Source organism: Scyliorhinus torazame, chromosome 19, assembly GCF_047496885.1.
Source record: "Scyliorhinus torazame isolate Kashiwa2021f chromosome 19, sScyTor2.1, whole genome shotgun sequence".
Taxonomy (NCBI): Eukaryota; Metazoa; Chordata; class Chondrichthyes; order Carcharhiniformes; family Scyliorhinidae; genus Scyliorhinus; species Scyliorhinus torazame.
Window position 1 is genome coordinate 56,352,581 of NC_092725.1, and position 19,602 is coordinate 56,372,182.

Genomic DNA, 19,602 nt, shown 5'->3' on the forward strand with positions numbered 1-19,602 from the left:
AAATTACTTTTTAACATTGGAAAGTAATTCTGAATGACTTAAAAAATTTTTTTACACACTTTCATGACCAGGGAGCCAACGGAAGGAACAGCAATTGATTTATTTAAAGTAATAAAGTCTGCCACGGCAGTAACTATTTATTAACACTTCACAGTCCCCATTGGGACAGCCAGCCTACCGATCCCTGCTCAGGCCGGTTTTTGTGCTCAATCTTGGGTTGGCCTCCGCCCACTACTGGGGAAGCTCGCATTCCACAAGCCCCAAAGGGAGATCGATTATGGCTTCCCCGTGGGCCACGTGGGGTTTATTACTCACATCGTACTGTCAATAGGGCATTAATTGATTTGAAACAGTGGATAGTGGATCAATGGATTTGGAAGTACCCTAGCTAGGCATAGGAATTATGAGGGGCCTGGGGATGAGTGCAGGGTAATAGCTTGACATAAGAAGCATGAAGGATCATACGGAATGAGTGGAGTGCTGTAGCCTGTATAGGGGGCCATGTGGGCCTTGGGGAGTAGGTGGGAGCCTTAATTTGGCATACAGGTCATAAGGTAGACCTTTAGAACTCGCCTTTTAAAAGATCCCCTCAGTCCGCCACGGCACCCGGCAGCCCATGGCAGCCTCTGGGGTCAGCTGGCCCAACTCCAGCCTGTAACCACACTGCACCCCCCCAGCAATGAAGGTCCCCCCTTTCTCCCCTGTCCGCCCCGCCACCTCCCCCACTACTCAGCTGGAGGCTGAAATTTTTAAACACAAATTTGAGATTGTTTGCATTCTCTACAATTTCATGCAGACTGGGGTTCGTAACTCTTCGACGAACCTTGAACTCCTCGTACACCTGACCCGACTCCATTAAAATTTCAGAGGGCTAGGGCATGCCTAACTCAGCAACTCACCCTGTTCTGGGTGTTGGTTGGGGAATGATTCCTGTACCTGGTGTTAGTTGGGGAATGATTCCTGTTCTGGGTGTTGGTTGGGGAATGATTCCTGTTCTGGGTGTTGGTTGGGGAATGATTCCTGTTCTGGGTGTTGGTTGGGGAATGATTCCTGTTCTGGGTGTTGGTTGGGGAATGATTCCTGTACCTGGTGTTAGTTGGGGAATGATTCCTGTACTGGGTGTTGGTTGGGGAATGATTCCTGTTCTGGGTGTTGGTTGGGGAATGATTCCTGTTCTGGGTGTTGGTTGGGGAATGATTCCTGATCTGGGTGTCGGTTGGGGAATGATTCCTGTTCTGGGAAGTTCATGGTGTTTATTTGAAGTTTGTGTGGCAAAGCGGAATGATCCCAACTTGCTGTAAAACAATGCTAAATGTCATTCCCAAAGTGAAATCTATGCATTCTGGTATTCTGATGCATTTGTAAAATTAACACATTTATCTTTAATACCTTTAGATAAAGCTTCCACACTCCAAACTCTCCACGATAAGAGGTATAAAATACTCCATCTATTATCACAGTTTACTTGAATGGGAGATCAAGGAGGTCAGGAGCCTTGAGATAACAGAAGATGGTGGAGAGAGGCCGGAGAGTGGAGATGAGGATGGAGAGGGACAAGGGATCCAGAGAGAGGGGGTTGGGTGAGGGGTAAGCAGCCAGATGAAGTGGAACTGAGCTCGGATATCGGAGAGGTGAGTGATGGATGGGCTCTGGTACTGCAATTGGGAGAGGAAGGAGCGTGCTGACTGTTTGCATGAGGTGAATTCTGCTGGAGGGCCCCCGATTAGCAAGGCAGTAGGCTGGGCCTGCAGTAGGTGGGGTGTGTACACATCCCAGACTGAATCACTGAACCATCTAACATACAGACTCACATATCAGATGACCCCTTGGATTTCAAACCTAAAGAATTGACCTTAATCACTATCCTTGTGTACACACAGCAGAATAACGGGCTGTATTGAAGGATATGTTTATCATACAATAAGGTACAATAGAGGGAAAGGTTTATTTTTACACTTCAAGGACTGTGGGCTGTGTTCCATTTCTTCTGAGCTCTGATCTACAGGTTCCGTCTGATGTGACACCAGTCCACAGTATCTGGTCGTATTTTGCCAGTACACCAGTGTCAGCGATACATGAGAACACTTTGTTTGTCCCAGAAGATCTGACAGTTTGGCCCATGGGGGGGGGGATTTGATCACAAATATCCTTCTGTCTGCTCGGTTGCAGTTGAAAGTGCCGACTCGGCTTGAGGCAATAGGCAAGATAATAAGTGCCGGCAGCCCGGGTCCTGCTCCTCCCCGAGTTCCCCGCAAAGTGGCTACAGCCTCTTGTACTGAAGCATTCAGCCTTTGACAAACCAGGCGATATCTCCGAGCTTTGAAGCGGACGCAACCTCAAGCTGCTACAATTTCATTCCCGTCACGGCTGCTCTTTAACGTTTGAAAGAGGGGGGTCCCCTCCAGCACTGGGGTCTGTGTGTCATGGCCTGGGATGTTGAAAGGTTTGACATTAATGGCACTGCGGCCTGAAACACAGGGGAGCCGTCTTTTCCCCCTCTTGTCTGTACTATTGCCAACTTTTCAGACTGATGTACCATAAAATACAGAGGTGGTGGCTTTCTAATTAATGGTTTGTAGCACTGGGGATCAAAGCACCAACGGGCACAGTGGAGGTTTATGAAGCTGTGTGAATAATCCATGTGAAATGTGGTCAAGTTAATTATAATCATGCACTAGGACTTGATCTCATTACATTATTTTATTAACTTTGAATTGCGATGACTATCTACACTTTTCCATCGAACCATCTTTCCTTTATCTTTAATGCTTCACCATTCTATTAATTTCCACACTCATCTTTGTGTTCGAGACTCTGCCCACTGCCTCAGGGGCCATTGTGTGGATCTTTTTCAGCTAGTGCCATTCTGTAAACCAGGCCTGTGATCCAAAACTGGAGTCCAACTGGGTGGCACTGACTTTGCCTTTTTCTTCTCTATCCAGTCACAGTCACCTGAAATGGCTTCTATTTCTGATCCTGCACCATTACCTCTGGAGTTCCCCAAGGATCGATCATTGGTCCCCCCACTAATTCCCATCTAAATGCTGTCACTCAATTATGGGCACGATCTAATGGAAAGGTTTCTAAGTGTTATTTGAGGTGGGTTTGGCTGGGAGTTTCGCCCCCTGCTCTGTCGGCGGGTTCCCCACCATTATCTATCCACACTTCAGTCACTTTTTCGGTACCAAGGGAGTTTCCCCCCAGGCTTGCCCACACTTTGAATTTTTGAATCACTGGGGAGCTGAACCCACTGACCAGAGCAGCTCCTCAGAGATCGGGCCACCATTGTGAAAGGGTGCCCGGATCTCTAAGTGAGTTTGAAGTCCCCACATCCCCCACACACGGGCATCACCCCCCTCCCCCCCCCCCCCCCCCCCCAAGTGAGGACACTCCGCTCTGGGGTCACCAAGGGCCCCCCCCCCCCCCCCTCTCAGGCCTTCCCCGTTCAGGGCCCCCGCCCCTAACCGCCCTGAGGCCCCTTCATACCCGCCTCCGACCCCCCACCCTCTCGTACTCCCTCATCCCTACTTTCATGAGCATGGCTCCCCCAGGCTCCAGCCTTTGTCAATACCACCCTGGCATCTTGGCACTCAATGTTTCCTTGTGTGTCAAATTTTATTTGATAGCACACTGAGATATTTTGTAATGCTAAAGATGCTAGAGTGCTGTAAGTTGTTATTGTCGTTACTTAAGCCTGGCTTTCTTAGATTGCACTTTGGCAGAAATTACACTGACATTTCTGTTGGTTTCTCCAGTGGACTTGCCTCCAAAGGGCATTAGTCTGTGTGACTAATGGAGAGAGTTCCTCCTGCACTCGTGCCATAATCTTGAGTATCCTGTCACTATTGCTACTCTACCTCATCCATTATTATTGCAGGGCAGGAGTATTCCCATCGGGAAGGCCTCTTCCACTGCTTAGTTCTTCTAAAGGACAGTGGGGGTGGCGTAAAACCCCGAGGACCCGGGTTCGATCCCGGCCCTGGGCCACTGTCCGTGTGGAATTTGCACATTCTCCCCGTGTCTACATGGGTCTCACCTCCACAATCCGAAAAAATGTTCAGGGTGAGTGAAATAGCCCCTTAATTGGAAAAAAAAAGAATTGGGTACTCTAAATTTATGAACAAAAAGTATAGTGAGAGAAATTGGGGAAGGAAATAAAGCAATCGCAAATAAAATTGCTGCCAGATGCCAGAAATAATACCGGACATACCGCACCTAATTTTCAGTTTATATCTAAGGCAGCGCATTAATCTCATGAAGCTATGAAATCCGGGTGAGCTATTTTTTTTGTTGCAGATGAGTGCCAGTGTTTCAGCAGACATATCGAGTTAATGCCACCTCACAATCAAGGAAATTCACGGGTAATGATGCTTCGCCGCAAGTCAGCTCCTCATGAATTTCCACGCAAATAAAATGTCGTCACGCTGTTGTGTGCTGGTTGTGCGGGGCTGGTTTAGTACAGTGGGATAAACAGCTGGCTTGTAATGCAGAACAATGCCAGCAGCATTCAATTCCCGTACCGGCCTTGCTGGAATGTGGCGACTAGGGGCTTTTCACAGTAACTTCATTGAAGCCACCTTGTGACAATAAGCAATTATTATTATTATTATGATTATTATTATTACTATTATTAAAGATTCTAGGGAATTCTGGGCTTTGGAATGTGCTTTTTTTTGGTCCGACTGAAAAATGAAATGAAAATCGCTTATTGTCACAAGTAGGCTTCAATGAAGTTACTGTGAAAAGCCCCTAGTCGCCACATTCCGACACCTGTTCGGGGAGGCTGTTACGGGAATTGAACCGTGCTGCTAGCCTGCCTTCAAAGCCAGCGATTTGGCCCTGTGCTAAACAGCCTCAAAAGCGGAGCAATTTACAACCAACATCGATCTGCCTTAATCTGAACTCACTTGCACTACTACTCGGGACACATTAACCACTCAAAATAAGTGTGTTAGTGAAGTTTGATTTTTTTTTTCTTTTTTTTTTTGAAAAAGGGAGTACGCAGACTTTTGTTACAAATGTTGGTGTAGGTCTAAATCTTTTAATAAAGCTTAATGGGGAGCATTGTAATACCATGTGTATCGCCATCAGAAACAAGAAGAGTTCAGAGGCCAAAGTTCAGAGGCTTAATGCATCTGTCATTGTCATGAGAGTTAAGATAATTGGATGCACCAGTTTAAGTTAACAGGAGCTTGCAGTTACAGTCATTTGATTTGCTTTTTTACTTCAACAAGCAGATTTCTATGTCATTTAGATGGAGGCCGACATTAAGCTCTGCTAGGTTTAATAAGGCCTCATTCTTTATTTTATTCATCTGTGGGACGTGGTTGTCGCTGGCGAGGCCAACATTTATTGCCCATTTCTAATTGCCTTTGAGAAGGCAATTATTCAATCGTATCTCAGCTACTGTCGTTTTGTGATTCCTTTTGCTCTGATGTCCAGTTTAACCAATGCCATGGTGTCTGTGTGTGTGTGTGTGTGTGTGTCTGTGTGTGTGTGTGTCTGTGTGTGTGTGTGTGTGTGTGTGTGTGTGTGTGGGGAGGGGAAACTCAATTTTCAAGGCACTTTGTTTTCATGGTCAATCTGAGGAGTTCATTTGGCTAAGTACGACTCTCCACAATGCAATGGTTGTTTAACAGAATAATCATTGATCTGTTAGCTTAAAATGAACTATTTGTGGTGCACTGCTGCTTTTCAAAGAAGGGAAAGAGTTTTCCAGGTTGAGGTACAAGGAGGGAGAGGAGTGACGGGCTGAGCAAAATGAAACTAGTTACATTTTTACTCGAGCAATAATATTAGACTGGGAACCAACATTTGAACAAAATAGCCCAGTGGGCTCAACGAGTCAAATTGCCCACTCCTGCCGTTGTGAGGTAAATTTTGTCAAGTCACACATAGGGGTGTAGCACCCTGTGATTTTTCCTGCTACATGGATGGAATATTGTCTGGGGCACCCTGACGTCCATGTACACTCACCCCATCAAACTCTTATGTTGGCCTTTTCCCCCTCTTCTGCAGTGCCCCGGCTGGAAAATGAGTGGAACTGTTTGGCTCAGGAGATGAGAGTTTATCCACTGTTTGCTGGTGTTTGAGAGTTAAAGTTACAGGTGAGTAATGAGTCATGCTGAGTTTAGCTTGGTGGGCTGAAACACCCAGGGATCCAGGGTTAAAATAACTGGCATTAACTTAGCTCCCTTATTAACTGCTTCAAGCCGGTTCATTGACAATATCAAATACAAATCCTTTTTTTGTCATCCTTGAATCAAAAGAGAGCACAAGACTTGCAAACGTAAAGTTAGCAACATTGTTATGTTCTGGGACTGTCTCTTTAATATAAGGTCAAATGGAGGCTTGAAGGGGGTCATGTGACCTTTGAATTTTGCTGACAGCATGCCTGGGTGGCTTGGTTGTTAATTGTTAAAGAAGAGCCCAGGTCGTCTTACTGGGAAGAAGGTGCCCTGTTATTAATAGCAATAAACAACGACCAGAGTAGCTGTGCTGATCGTGGATCGACTGTTGGTCTCCAACTTTGCAGGGAGGTGTTATAAATGTAAAGTTTTGTAAACGGTTAGACTTTCAGCTGTCTATATAATTTCAAGATGGAATGGAATTGGGATCAAAAGGATAGCTAATTCGCATTTTTACCTGGATACAAGGCCTATGTGATTCATGCTGTCATGTCGATGGACTTTGAGAGGACAACAATCCTGTGCGAGTATGTGGGCATGTGTGTACAAGAGTCTGCTAGTTCCTATTGTTCACCACTCCGATTATGCTCACTTTTCAGCGAGACAACCAAGAGGTGGGAAGATTTGCTTAGCTGTAGTTAAATAAGCTGCAGATTAACCCTCCCATGAAAGCCCGTTCAAGGATTAGAAGTTAGGCTGGAAATTGACTTTTCAGTCATTTAAACAATAAATGGGGATTGTTTTTGTAGTTTAGAGTATAAGATGCCTATTGAACAGTGTTTAGAGAATGTTGCTTTTAGTTTGTATATTACAGTGACAGTTTTGAAACGTGAAATGTTGTGCGATCTTTTCAGTCAGCCACTGGAAATTCCAATATATTTTTAAATCTTATCGGTCTCTTTGGGGAACATATCAAGGCTTATATTTTTGCAGGTGATCCGATTCCCACTCTGTCAGCACTTTAGAATTAACTGCTCGGTGGAAATGGTGGTTACTGACGACTTTCCCCTCATCCTCTTACACCGCACTAGTGGAGACATTGTGACTCTCCCAACACTCTGAAACTCGCTCACTAAATCATCTCCTCAGAATTTCTAAATCGTCCACATCTATCTTGTGGTACCTTGTGGAGTGCTGTGTGGCATGACTGAAGAAGGAAGCCTGCTCTTGCTTTGTAAAATCTCTTGGCCCATCTCTTTCCACCGTGAATTTATAATGCTGTAATGTTTTTTCTTCTCCTTTCCTGACTGGTTGGAAGCACTGAGACCAATTATTATTCCATAAGGATTCCTCTGACCCCGCTCACTCTACATTGATCAGGGATCAAGCAGTGGGACCTATCGGGTCAGTGTGAATCTGTTATTCACTGAATAAACTAGGTGAAGCATAGAATCAGAGAATTCCTACAGTGCAGAAGGAGGCCATTCGACCCACCAAGTCTGCACCGACCCTCCAAAAGAGCACTCTACCTAGGCCCATCCCCTACCCCATCCCAGCAACCCTGTGACTTAACCTGTACACCTTTGGACACTAAGGGGCAATTTAGCATGGCTAATCCACCAAATCTGTAGCATCTTTGGATTGAGGGAAGAAACTGGGGCACCCAGAGGAAACCCATGCAGACACCGGGAAATTCCACATAGACAGTCCCCCATGGCCAGAATCGAACCTGGGTCCCTGCCACTGTGAGACAGTGGTGCTAACCACTGTGCCACCATGCCACAATAATCAAGCTGGTAAAGATGGGGAATTTCTATCATTGAAAAAGTTGGGAATCGGAAGCAGCAACAATGAACTTACATTTGAAAAGCAGTTATCTGACTAATTGCCGAAAACTACAGACGAAGATGTTATAGCACTGCTACATGCTCAATCTTTGGGCATTCCAAATTCACCGCTGAACACATTAGAAGTATCACCCAACCTCTTCGCCCCACCATTTTGCCAGCCATTCAAACATCTGGGCCTGAAGATCCAGAAATCCCTCCCAAACATTCTACCTTTAAACCTCTTTCTCTGCTCCAATGCATCTTATAGTTGCATTATTTATAAATGCCTGGTAACGGCTGAGCTGGGAACTAATGTGTTCGGTGTAAATGGTCCAGGGGACCACAATTTACAGCTACACTGCTGGCTGAAGTTATTTGTTCCCAACCAGTTCGATCTGGTTTATCTTTTGAAGCAGACAGCATGGCAAAAAATAATCATAAGTAATTTCTGATCTTTACAATCTTATTAGTAAAATCTGGGAAGCGAACGACAATAAGGACACAGAGCAGATCCCTAAAAACCTTGTGCTTTGACCAAGCTTTTAGTCAGCTGTCCGAATATCTCCTTTATGTGGTTTGGTGACCGTTTTTGTTTGATAACAGTGTTGGCGTGAAGAGCCGTCCAGTATCTCTCTATTTGGAAGGCACTACATAAAACTAGTTGTTGTTTAACTTCAAACGTATTTTGGAACTGAAGGCACCCATGCTTATAAAGATGATGAAAGCCACAAGTCATTTAACAACAGTGTAATTTAACACTTTGAAGGCACAGTTGCAACCATTGTATTCACAATACTCTCTGCATTGTGGCTGGTTGACAGTGAGATCTTACAGTTTTGAACCTTCTGAAAAGAGTTCTTGAAATAATGTAGATGACTCGTGACTCTAGTCACCTAACGTTTCAGAAAACACACCTTGCTGACCCAACAGCTGTGAATTCAGAGGTCTTCTGGCCGATGTTGCAATAAAAGCCATCATTTAAAAATAGCTTTATTCCAGTGTTTATTAATCAAACCATTGCAGCAAAGCCCTGATCCCACTGGTAGGTCTTTGGGGAGGAGCTGCCTCCAGGTTAGTCAGGAGTCTTTTGATGAGCCACTGGGGAGTGTGCGAGGCTTTGGTGTCCCAGCTGGGTCTTGTGAGATAATCTGCTGCTGAACAAATATCATGGGAGAAGACCGCACTTCCCTCTGCTACACAGGATGCTTCCACACTCACAATTTCCCATGTTGCCACGTATTATACGTGTGTGTATCGATAAGTTTATGTGTGTGTGCATAAAAATATAAACCCCAACGTTTCCCCTGTCCTTCATTTGTTTCCGCATCGCTTTTTCTTGCACAGTCATTTTCTGCCTCTTATCTTCCTCTCTTTCTCTCTCTTTCTCTGCTGCTTTCACTTTCTTTCTCTTTCTCACTTTGTCTCTGTCTTTTTCTCTGAGCTTTATCCCTCTTTATCTGTGCCTGCCTTTCTCTCATTCACTTTCTTTCACTTACTCACTGCAGTCTGGGGGTTCACTAGGTATAACTAAGAAGAAGATTTGATTTCCCGGGTGCAGTACGATGTGCCGCTGGGTGCTACCATGCTTGCATGCGCTGCTGACCCTCCCTATAAAGAAGCGGGTGACTTCCATGCCAGCTGGTACCAGTATTTTGGACGCAGGATCAGGAGGATCCGGAGTGATGCAGGCCTTCGAAGGTAGCAGCATTATTAACGGGGGAAGTACGGATAAAGCCCCAGGGGGAAGTCAGAAGCACTTTGAATTTACAGGATAGTATTTTCAACTGGACAGTTCCTGATGACCTGTGCAAAGTTTGCAATTTAAACTTTGTGCTTCAGAGGGTCCAGGTTCTGTGATAATGCCGCACGCTGGTTGGGAACAGGGCGGCTAGCAGGCAGACGTACATCTTCATGGTCTACTATGCAGGAAGTTGGAAAGTGGGCAGCATCGTGGTGCCAAATAGCCAGCGGGGCAGAAGGAAACTAGTGTGGATGTGGAGTGCCTTGCAGGTGCCAATTGTATGGTGCGGTCAGGGTGGATCCTTACTGTGTTGGGAAAGGAGCAGTTTGTTCCTTTTGTCGGTCTCCAGATAAACCACATGAGCTCTGAATTCCCCCAAAGCACTTTACAGCCAATGAAATACCTTTGAAGTGTGATCACTGTTGCAGCCAGTCTAGCTCCGTTGGCTGGACCGCTGGTTCATGATGCAGAGCGAGGCCAGCAGCGTGGGTTCAATTCCTGTACCAGCTGAGGTTATTCATGAAGGTTATGCCTTCTTAATCTCGCCCCTCGCCCAAGATGCGGTGATCCTCCGGTTAAATTGCCACCAGTCAGCTCTCCCCCTCAAAGGGGAAAGCAGCCTATGGTAGGAAGAGCAGCAGCTAATCTGTGCACAACAAACCCCCATAAACAGCAATAAACTAATCACTAGATAATCATAGAGTCCCGACAGTGCAGAACAGAGGCCATTTGGACTTAGGGAGGAAGCCCACGCAGACACGGGGAGAATGTGGAAACTCCACACAGTCACTCAGGGCTGGAATTGAACCCGAGTCCCTGGTGCTGGGAGGCAGATGTGCCAACTACTGTGCCACCTCTAATCTAGTGCCGTTGGTTGAGGGAAGAACATTAACCGGCACACCCAGGAGACCCCCCCCCCCAACTTCAGAATAATGCCATGGGATCTTTCATTTAAATCTGATGGGGTAGAACTGGCCTCGGTTTAATGTTTCATTCAAAAAACAGCGCCTCTGTCGGTGCAGCATTCCTTGAGTACCGCCCTGGAGTTGTCAGCCTGGACTATGTGCTCAGGTTCTGTGGAATGGGACTTAAAATAGGAACCTTCTGATTTAAAGGCAAGTGTTACCACAGGCCCCAGGCTAACACTAATAGCACCAAAGGTGACCTCCTTAGGAAACAAAGGATTAATATCATTCCGCAGCACAAACTAAAGTGGCAAAAACATTTTGTATTTAAAAACACACACAAAACATGAAATCCTTTTTTTTGCCTCCTCAGCTTGTCCCTCAGGATGGATTGTGCTAAAATGAGAGGTCTGGAAGCTTCAGCTGTGCTCTTCCTAGAAGTAGTTTGTCCTGAATTCTCCTAAATACTACAAGGCATGCATTGGCCGCTATTTTCCTCCCATGTCTATTGTGTGCTAGAACTGGAATATCGTCCCTCCTGACTTTTATGTGCCAAAGAAGTGATTTTGACAAATGGCCAGGCCAACACTACAATTAAAGAAGCAATTCACTATGAATTAGACATTTGTCCAGCAAAACAGATGCTAAATAAAGCTCAGTAAGTTCAGTTCCTCTATGTTTCTGCCATGCCCAGGGGCAAAAAATGCAATGTTCGGAAGAAAGTTAATAACCCTTTTTGAGAAGTCATCGATTTTAACCATAGGATCAAATTGAAATTCAGCAGCCTGGCCTCCGAATATCAAATAAGCAACTTGCTCCATTGGGCTCGAGGGTGAATTTTAGAGTGAATAGCAAGACCTCAAAATGTAAGAAAAATTAAATTAACTTTCCCCAGAAAATACCGTAATAGGACCTGCGGCTTTTAAAAATATAGTTTTATTCAGCACATTTTTATTTTATATACAAAGCACAACATTCCATCCAACAATATACATTTCTCATTATAACCTCCCCCCCCCCCCCCCATAATCACCCCACATGCCCCGCCTTGTGGCTAATATAAAACAAAACAAACCTCTCCCCCACCCGCTGACACTTACCAATTCCTAAAGGGGATGACCAGCCTCCACCTCGAGTTGAACCCCACCTCTGACCCACAAATGGCAAACTTTATCTTCAAATGCAAAAATTCTGCCAGATCACTCACTGATCCCGTTGTCCTTGACGGCTCCATAGCCCGCCACCCGAACAAGGTTCTCCTCCAGGCTATCAGGGAGGCAAAGGCCTCTCTCCCCTCCTGCAGTCCCAGATCTTCCGATACCCTGAATATCGCCACCTACTGGCTTGGAACCACCTTCATCCCCTAAGATCTCTGACATTGTCCCTGAAAAGGACTTCCAAAATCCCACCAATTTTGGACAGGACTAGAACATGTATGTGTGGTTCGCAGGTGCCCTTAAATACTGCTCGCATCTGTCTTCCACCTCTGGGGGAAAAAAAAACATTCATACGCATTTTTGTCGTATGTGTTCTATGCACCATTTTAAATTGAATGAGGTTGAGTGTACCCTACGCAAGGCCTCACTCCAAACCCCCCCCAATACACCACACAACGCCTCCTCCCATTTCCTCTTCATCTCCATCGAAACTTTCTCCCACTCCATTAACTGCCCATCAGAGATCTTGCCCTCTCCTATCTCATCCTCCAACACTATCGTCTCTAGCAATGAAGGGGCGGTAACTGTGGAAACATGGCCAGCTCCTTCTTCACAAAATTCCTAATCTGCAAGTACTGGAACCAATTCACCCTCGGCATCTGAAACTTCTCTATCAGTTCCCCAACTCTGCAAATCTACCTTCCACGAAAAAGTCCCTAAACTCCTTTCTCCCCTCCTGTTCCCAAGCCCTGTCTGCCGAATCCAACCTTGCTGGAATCAATCCATGATTCCCATAAATGGAAGCTCACAGCTTAAAACATGCCCCCCACCTTAAAATGTTGCCTAAACTGATTCCAAACTTTGAACGAAGCAACCACCACCGAGCTTGTAGAGTATTTGGCTGGCGAGAACGGAAGTGGAGCCATCACCAGTGCCCACAGACTTGTTCCTATACACAAAACCTCTGCCCCCAGACTGACCCTTCCTCAACGACCCATTCCCGAACCTTCTCCACATTTGCCGCCTAATAATAATTCATCAAATTCGGCAACATCAAACCCCCCCCCGACTGCCTGTCCCTCTGTAGAAACGTTCTCCGAACCTTACCGTCGAAATAAAGGCCGAAATCATCCTATTTGCCCTCCCCAAAAAAGATTTAGGCAGGAAAATCGGAAGATTCTGGAAAACAAAAAAAGATTTTTGGCAGGTTCATCATTTTCACAGTTTGGACCCACCCTTCCAGAGATAACGTCCCGCCTCTTTAAATCCTCCTTCACCTCTGTTGCACAAGTTAAGTTGGCCACATTTAACTTGTGCAACAGAGCCCAACTATACGCCACCCATATTCCCAGGCACTGAAAATTCTACCTGACCAGCCGAAACGGCAACCTCTCCAGTCCCCTTCCTTGTACCTGGGAACTTAATCAGGGACACTTTACTTTTCCCCACATTTAATTTATACCCCGAGATCGAGCCAACTTTGGTCAACATCGCCATAATCCAACTTGTACTAGAAATCAGGTCCATCACATATAACAGCAAGTTGGCTGCATTTAGGGACACTTGATGTTCCACACCTCCCCTTTCTATTTCCCTCCACTCTGTCAATGCCCTAAACACCATTGCCAACAGTTCAATCGTCAATGCAAAAAGCAACAGGGAAAGTGGACAACCCTGCCTGTTCCCCTGTGTAAACTGAAATACCCCAAACTTGTTGCATCAGCGCGGACATTTGCCATGGGGCCTGGTACAACAACCTAATCCAACCAATAGGCCACGGTCTAACACCAAACTGCCCCAGCATCTGAATGGTACTCCCACTCAACCCAATCAAAAGCCTTCTCTATGTCCATGGACATTAACACCTTTTTTCCTGAACAATCGGGGGCGTCATCACCACATTCAATATCCTCCTAGTATTGGACGCTAACTGTCTCCCCTTCATGGGCCCCATTTGATCCTCAGCTATCACCCCCGGCACACAATCCTTCAGGTGCGTTGCCAATACCTTGGCCAACAACTTTGCATCTGCGTTTAACAATGATATCGATCGATAAGCACCACACTCCTCTGGATCCTTGTCCTTTCTCAAAATGAGTGAAATTGAAGCTTGTGCCAACATGGGCGGGAGTTCACCCGTGGCTAACAAGTCGCGAAACATTTCCATTATATGAGGCCCCAAATCCATCGCGAACTTTTAAGAAAATTCCACTGGGAATCCGAGTCCCCATGTTCATAGAACGCCCCCTGTACCCGGCACAGCTGACCCACCACCTTCCCCAACAACAACAGCCCAATCCTTTCCTTCAACAACAACTCCTCTGGGGTGGCCAAGTATTGCTGACCAACTGCTAAAATAGCCTCCATCAACCTCTGTCTTTCCATCTCTCCGCCTTCCCCTATGCGCCTTGATCGAGATTAGCTCCCTCCTAATTACCATCTTCAACGCCTCCCAAAACATGGAGATGGAGACCTCCTCATTTTCATTCAACTTGTCATATATGCCTATAGCTGCCCCAATCCTCACATACCCCCTTAGCCGACACAAGTGCCACGTCCAGCCTCCACAGCGTTCACTGGGTGCCCCCCTTTTTCACGCACAGATCCGCAAAATACGGTGCATGATCAGATATAACAATCACTGAGTATTCCAATCCACCACCCCGCAAACAATGCCTTATCTATAACAAACAAATCTATACAGGAGTGCACTTTACGTGCAAAATGAAGAAAAACTCCTTCACCTTCGGGCGCCCAAACCTACACGGATCCACCCCATCCGCTCGTATCCAACCCTGAATGGAATACTTGGCCCACCCACCTTTCCTCAATCTCGTTTCGTCCTTAACCCTCAGGTGAGTCTCCTGCAGAAAGACCACTGCCTTCAAACCGTTTAAATAGTCGCACACTTGAGATCTTTTGATCAGCCCATTTAGTCCCCTCACATTCCATGGGACCAGCCTTGTCAGGGAGCTCCAGATCCCCACCTGAGGCTGAAAAAAACTTTATTTACAAAAAGACCCACCTATTCTGCCCCCCGCCCCACCCCACCACCATCTTACCTCCAAACACCTTCATCTCCATGCCACCTCTCTTCCCCTTCGCCCCCCCCCCCCCCAATGCTCACCACCATACCCATACCTACACCCCACACGCAGTGTGGCAGATATTATAAGACTATACATTCAAAGTACAGAAATCAAAAGCAAAAAAAAACAGACGAGCCCTCACCCCCTTGAGTACCACAGCTCAACCAAGCTTGTGAACCCACCCAGAATCCTCAAATGTCCCACAGTCCATGGTCCTTTATAAATTTGCTTGCCTCCTCCGACATGTCGAAATATTCTTCTCTTTCCCCACAAGTGAACGGGGTACATGATGCCAAAATGCACCTTACGACGGCCATCCCAGCTACATTCACGGGTCTCCTTTGGCCACCTCAGGGTCTTTTCCTTGTCCAAATAATGATGGAGCCTTATGATAATCACCTGTGGTGGCACCCCAGCTCCAGCCCTCCTCAACGACCAATGGGACTGGATGGAAGGCAGTGAAAGACCCCGCTCCCCGACTAGCTGCTTGAACATCTTGGCCACGAATTCCGTGGTTCTTGTCCCAATACCTTCGGGCAGCCCCAAGATCATCAGGTTTTGCCTTCTTGAGCGATTCTCCAGATCGTCCATCTTGGCCTTCAGCTTATTCTGTCCTTCCAACATCATCAACATTTCTGCCTCCAAAGAGGTAACTAAGCTTGGGCCTTTGGTAAAGGATATGAAGATCAAAACGCTGGAGGAAATTCACCTCTTCGCCCTTCCTATGAAGGAGTCTGAAATCATTGCCTTCTTCCTGGGATCGGCTTTAAAGGATGTGGTTCTCAAGATCATGCCTGTTACAGAAGCAGACCCGTGCTGGTCAATGCACAATGTTCAAGGCTTTTGTTGCTATTGCTGACTATAGCGGACATGTTGGTTTGGGTGTCAAGTGCTCCAAGGAAGTGAACACTGCCATTCACGAAGCTGTAGCTCTGACAAAGCTGTCAATCATTTCTGTAAGGAGAGGCTACAGGGGTAATAAAATTGGAAAGGCACACTGTACCATGCAAGGTGACTGGTCACTGCGGTTTAGTCTTGGTCCGTCTAATCCCTACATCCCATGGAACTGCTATTGTCTCAGTTCTTGTACCTAAGAAAGTGCTTCAGATGGCTGGTAGTGACGGTTGCTACATCTCAGTCCGAGGCTGCACAGCTACACTGAGCAACTTTGCTAAAGCTGCTTTTGATGTCATCTCTGAGACCTACAGTTATCTGACCCCGGATCTATGGAAAGAGGCTGTGCTTACCAAGGCCCCAAACCAGGAATTCATTGGCCACTTGACCAAGACCCGCAGCTGAGTGCCTGTCTAAAGGTCCCAGTTGGCCTTTGCTCCAGCAACATAAACTTTTTATGCAAAGAATAAAATAAAGAGCTGTTGCCCATGAAAAAAAAACTATAGTGACACATGACTTATGACACCAGCTCATCCTGTGCAAGCTCCTGTGACATAATCTGGACCTATCTGTGAGGTTCCTCACAATTCTCATTCAGCCTAGATTTTTCCAATCCGGATTATTTTACTCCAACTGCACCCGATTTGTGAAATGACTATTGGCAAAGGACTCTCATCCTCAATGACTCTGCCGTGAACCCACTATTGACGATTCGTGTTGTCCCTCCTTCTGTGCAAACAAACTCCTGGGTAGGGCAGCCCTGAAAAGGAATAGCGAATCCTTTGAATTCGCAGGGAAAGGGGTTGAGTGGGATGGTGGGAGGGGGAATTGGTAACTCAATGCAATGGAACTGGGATGCTCAGAATGTCATCCCCAGCCTGCCCCTGATATAGACGAGAAATCTGCACCCTCATCCTGATCTGACACTCCCGAATGGAACACCCTCTATACGAGTGAATGAGGAAGAGAGAGAGAGCTTTCATTTACATGGTGCCTTACATGACCTCAGGCCTGTTTTATTTTAGGGACAATCATCTACTTCAGGTCTGTAGATGTAGTAATTATCTTGGATAGCAGTTGTATTGTTATGCCGATTGCATTGTTAAAGACAGGTGTGAATCAATGTTCAATGAGCGTGAATCAATATCCAATGGTATTGAATCAAAATATCATAGAATCCCTACAGTGCAGAAGAAGGCCATTCGGCCCATCAAGTCTGCACCGACCCATGTCCACTCAACTGTCCACCATGTCCTATCCCCATAACCCAATAACCTAACCTGCACATCCCCTGGACACTAAGGGGAAATTTACCATGGCAAATCCACCTTACCCGTACATCTTTTGATTGTGGGAGGACACGGGAGCATCCAAAGGAAACCCACGCAGACACGGAGAGAACGTACAAACTCCACACGGACAGTCACCCAAGACCAGAATCGAACCCGGTCTCTGGTTGATGAGTATTGCCTCACTGATAAATGGACATTGTCCCTCAGTTTCTTTAATTTAGTTTAATTGCTTGAACCCAAAATAGTGTATATAACTGGTTGTTTGTTTTACTCAAAAGAGTATAAATGGACACAGCTATAGCAATGGGGTGTGGAAGTGACCAAGGGAGTCTGTCATGTGAACTGTTTTACGAATAAACCTACTTGAGGTAAAAGACGAGCTCTAATCTCATTTGTCAACTATATACAATTACTGGAGTTAACAAGGACGTCCCAGAGTGTTTTACAGCTGATGAAGTACTTTCGGTGTTATTACTGTTGTAATGTGGCAAGTCCTGCTTGTCTGTCTGTGGCATATCATTAACTTTAGACAAGTCTAGTGTTGTGGATCAATTATCAGTGTAATTCTCGCACTGTACAGTTGAAACCAATTGGTGAGTGAGTCTCCTTTGTGTTACCCCCCCTCCCCTTTATATGCCAATGATCTATCTTGATACTCCCTTTAAAAAAAAATCATTTTTATGGGATGTGGGCGTTGCTGGTTAGGCCAGCCTAGTTGCCCTTCAGAAGGCGGTGGTGAGCTGCCTTCTTGAACCGCTGCAGTCCTTCAGCTGTAGGTACATCCACATTGCTGTTAGGGAGGGAGTTTCAGGATTTTGACCCAGTGACAGTGAAGTTAATGGCCATTTCAAAGTGAGGGTGATGAGTGACTTGGAAGGGAACCTTGAGGTGGTGGGGATCCCAGGTATCTGCTGCTCTTGTCCTTTCTTGTGTAAACTGGTCCTGTTATGACCTTATGTGATGTTTTCTGTGCATTCTAGACCAGTGATTCTCAAATTCAGGTTTGTTCAACCAAAAATAAGTGCCGCTATCCAAGGCCTACTAAATGGCTGCCCTGAATATAGTTCAGCTGTTGATAAACATGTACCTCTAGCTGTGTTTTTGTGATACTCAGTCCTACTTCTGAGCTGCCAATGTAAGAGTCCTCTCGGCCCAACCAGCCTTACACCTGAGCTTCCTGCATGACATTCTTGCTCCTCAAATGTGCCGATTGCTGTGGTAATTGAGGGGTATACCCTATGTTTAAGGTAATTCCCTTCGCTAAATATTCTTCCAAATTAACAGACCAGTAGAGTTTTAGTTCTGGTTCCGAAGAAATCACTCCCTCCTTTGAAAGCTATTTAAATATTGGATGCTGCAGATTTCCTCGGGTAAATCTCCCCATTCCGCACTCACAAAGAGGTGCTTGGAGGGAAAAGGAGGTCAGAGGTCGAGTTAGCACAGGAGAGCCAATTCTCCAGTGTAAACGTGACACAGACATCAGCAGAAAGACAATTTGTAAAAAAGATCCAGTCGAAGACCTTTTATAATATTATCGACCTCTTAGCTATGCATCTAATTTATGTCACCACAATTTCTGTCAAGTTGAATAGTGAGGGTCAGGTTAATTCTGGAATGAGTTTTTATTGCAGGAGACATCGTACTGTCTGAGTTTGGAAATACAGTTCAGATTAAAATCCATGTCTGGAAATTCAGACATTTCACAATCCGATCAATCCTCCTCCTCATTGCAATTTATTTCTCTAATTCTCTGTTGATCACATCCAGACTGTCGGCAGTGAACATGCAGCACTACATTGACTGGGCATTCTACCTCTATACTGCAACAGTTAAAGGGTCACTTTGTGAGCCCTTCCCTTCTGGGATGGGGTCTCTCTCCCTGAATCAGCACCAAAATGTTGCACCCCCATCTCTGGCCTGGGTTTCAGGGTAGCAGGACTTGCGACCTTGCGAAACAATCTTGTAAGTGGACAACATGACAACAGGCAGTGGTGCAAATCTTGACTGATGTCCATGAACAAATCACTCCCACCTGTAAAGATAGCCTCTCAGTGAATCTCCTGTGTGTTGTCCTCTGTGGGTGGACAGTAGTACAAACAGCAGTCAAGGGAGAGACTTCCTGAATACCCTCTCATCCTACTATAAGGATGTAACCTGTTTCCATGCTTTACTCAGGTTGTGGGTGATTTCCCCCCACACTTTTTCATAGGCATTCACTCCACTCCAAACTGCATATTTTGGAAGAGATCCATGTAGTAGAGATCCATGTTCTCCTGGAACTGTCTAACCACACACACATCATATCTGCGGTTCCTTGACCTTGAAACCACACTGACTCTCTGGCAGCACGACCTGGTTGAGATGTTGTACAAAGTGGTTCTAAAGAATTCTGGTGGTGATTTTGCTGGCAATGGGAGAGGACTGAGATTCCTCTAGGATTGTCTCAAGCTGGCGAGTTCCTTTCCGCTTGTACAGGTGGACAATGAGGTATCTTTGTATTCTGTGGGATGGTTCCTTGCTCCCATGCAGACTGAAAGAGCTTCTTGACCAGACCGTGACATCCGGCC

At 45.9% G+C, this 19,602-nt stretch overlaps 1 protein-coding gene and 1 pseudogene across 22 annotated transcripts in view; both read left to right on the plus strand.

Moving 5' to 3' along the window:
- Nucleotides 1–19,602, plus strand: part of nrcama (neuronal cell adhesion molecule a) — a 529,817-nt gene that overhangs the window by 95,097 nt on the left and 415,118 nt on the right. For 9 of the 22 annotated variants that reach the window (XM_072484330.1, XM_072484327.1, XM_072484331.1 and 6 more), the window contains one exon: nt 6,019–6,107. The exons of the other annotated variants lie outside the window; for them this stretch is intronic. The gene's annotated coding sequence lies outside the window, so the exon portion shown is untranslated. The remainder of the gene's footprint in view (nt 1–6,018; nt 6,108–19,602) is intronic. 22 annotated transcript variants of the gene reach the window in all.
- Nucleotides 15,238–16,193, plus strand: LOC140395957 (small ribosomal subunit protein uS5 pseudogene; annotated as a pseudogene).